Below are 2,500 nucleotides of genomic sequence, written 5' to 3' on the forward strand. Positions count from 1 at the left end.
TAAGAGAGAGAGAGAGAGAGAGAGAGAGAGAGAGAGAGAGAGAGAGAGAGAGAGAGAGAGAGTAAGAACATCATACAAGGCAGCTCCTGTAAACCTAAGCTCCCGTGTATCTAACCCCACCTAGTATCACTGTCCATGAATTTATCTAATCTATTTTTGAATGTGACAATTGTACTGACACTCACCACATGACTGCTCAGCCTCGTCCACTCATCCACCACTCAGTAAACCAATTTTTGCCCTTGTCCCTGTTGAATCTGAATGTATCCAGTTTAAACCCATTACTTCGTGTCCTGCCCGAGACTCACCTGTGTTTTTCTTCCTCAGGTACGCCGATGCGCCTGGCGAGGATGAGGATGCTGGCTTGTCACGGTGAGGAGGAGGAGGAGGAGGAGGTGGAGGAGGAGGATAGAAAAAGATGTATATAGACGAGACAAAAAAAGAGGAGGAGGAGGAGGAGGATAGAAAATGATGTATATAGACGAGACAAAAAAAAAGAGGAGGAGGAGGAGGAAAGGGTAAAAAGAATATATATTAATGAGTAAAATAAAAAGGAAGAGGAGGAGAAAGGAAGGAAGAACTAGGAAGAGTAGGAGGAGGAGGAGGAGGAGGAGGGATAAAATTGTGTTTATAAATATTGGTAAAAAAAAAAAAGGAAGAGAAGAAAAGAAGCACTGGAAGAAGAAGAAGAAGAAGAAGCAAGAGTAGGAGGAGGAGAAGGAGGAGGAGGAGGAGGCGACTATGATGCAAGAGATTCCATATAGGGATTTCAGAGGAGGATAATGGTGGAGGAAAAAAAAATGGAGGAAGAGGAGGAGGAAGAAGAAGAGGAGAAGGAAGGAAAGGATGTTAGGAAAGAGGAAGAGGAGAAGGATAATGTGAATGAAGAAGGAAATTAAAACAGGATGTGCAGAGGAGGAGGAGGAGTAGGAAGAAGAAGAAGAAGAAGATAGGAAGAAAAAGATAAGTGAGGAAGAGGGAGAATAAAGGAGAGGAGAAAAGAAGAGGATAAATAGGAAGAAAGGAAGGAGAGGAAGAGAAAAAAAAGGGAAGGAAAGGAATTTGTATTGTATAGGAGAGGAAGGAGGAGGAGGAGGAAAAGAGATGTGGAGAGGAGATTTATTGACGTGAAAGAGGAGGAGGAGGAGGAGGAGGAGGAGGAGGAGGAGGAGGAGGAGGTGGTGGTTTAATAAGACTAGTAAATAAGGTGTTTGTGAAGAGAGGAATGTGTGTGTGTGTGTGTGTGTGTGTGTGTGTGTGTGTGTGTGTGTGTGTGTGTGTGTTTCACTTACAAATCTTACTCATATACCTGTTTTTTCTCTCAGTCAGTCAGTCAGTCAATCCTTCAGTCAGTTAGTCATTCAGTCAGTCAGTCAGTCAGTCAATCCTTCAGTCAGTTAGTCAGTCAGTCAATCCTTCAGTCAGTTAGTCATTCAGTCACTCAGTCAGTCAGTCAGTCGCCCAGTAAGTCAGTCAGTCAGTCAGTCAGTCAGTCAGTGAGTCATAAGGAATAAGGAAATAAACTGACAGGGAGTAGGTCATGGTGGTGGTGATGGCGGTGATGGTGGTGGTGGTCATGGTGGTGATGGTGGTGGTGGTGGTGGTGAAAGTTTTTAGTATTTTGCTGCTTGGTTTGTTTTTATAATTATTCTACTACTACTACTACTACTACTACTACTACTACTACTACTACTACTACTACTACTACTCTCATTACTATTATTATTACATACATACAGAGAGAGAGAGAGAGAGAGAGAGAGAGAGAGAGAGAGAGAGAGAGAGAGGGTTCCTGTAACTACGTGATGGCCCAACGTAAGAGAGGAAGGCGGGAGGGGGAGGGGGAGGGGGGTAGCGTGTGCGTCGTGTGTGTGTGTGTGTGTGTGTGTGTGTGTGTGTGTGTGTGTGTGTGTGTGTGTGATAAGCGAATAAGACGAAGATAACCTATCAATAGTTGCGATACTTGTTGTTACCTGAGAGAGAGAGAGAGAGAGAGAGAGAGAGAGAGAGAGAGAGAGAGAGAGAGAGGAAGGAAAGGAATGCCAGAGGAAGTGAGGGAAAGAAAAGAGAGAGAGAGAGAGAGAGAGAGAGAGAGAGAGAGAGAGAGAGAGAGAGAGAGAGAGAGAGATGTAAGCAAACAGCGATAAGAATGGGATAGAGAGAGACAGTTAGCTTGTGAGGGAAGGTAGGGGGAAGGGAGGAGGTAAGGGAGGGAGGGGGTGACATCCGCTCCCTTTCCTCCCTCATTATTACCTCAGGAACCTAAATGGAAGGGAGGGAAGGGAAGGGAAGGGAAGAGAAGGGAATGAAATAAAGGGAAGGGAAGAGAAGAGAAGGGAAGAAGGAAAGGAAAGGAAAGGAAAAGAGAATGGAGAGAGAGGGGAAAGTTGCGGAGAGGAGAGGAAGAGAAAAGAGGAAGAGAGGAAGCTTGGAAGATAACGAGAGAGAGAGAGAGAGAGAGAGAGAGAGAGATAAGTAGTAAGGTCGAGAGAAAGTGACT

At 44.8% G+C, this 2,500-nt stretch overlaps 1 protein-coding gene across 15 annotated transcripts in view; it reads left to right on the plus strand.

Moving 5' to 3' along the window:
- The window catches only part of LOC127010095 (AF4/FMR2 family member lilli-like), an 83,339-nt gene that overhangs the window by 35,338 nt on the left and 45,501 nt on the right, over positions 1-2,500 (plus strand). For 2 of the 15 annotated variants that reach the window (XM_050883925.1, XM_050883914.1), the window contains exon 2: positions 328-372. The exons of the other annotated variants lie outside the window; for them this stretch is intronic. The gene's annotated coding sequence lies outside the window, so the exon portion shown is untranslated. The remainder of the gene's footprint in view (positions 1-327; positions 373-2,500) is intronic. 15 annotated transcript variants of the gene reach the window in all.

Source organism: Eriocheir sinensis, chromosome 42 (genome assembly GCF_024679095.1).
Source record: "Eriocheir sinensis breed Jianghai 21 chromosome 42, ASM2467909v1, whole genome shotgun sequence".
NCBI lineage: Eukaryota > Metazoa > Arthropoda > Malacostraca > Decapoda > Varunidae > Eriocheir > Eriocheir sinensis.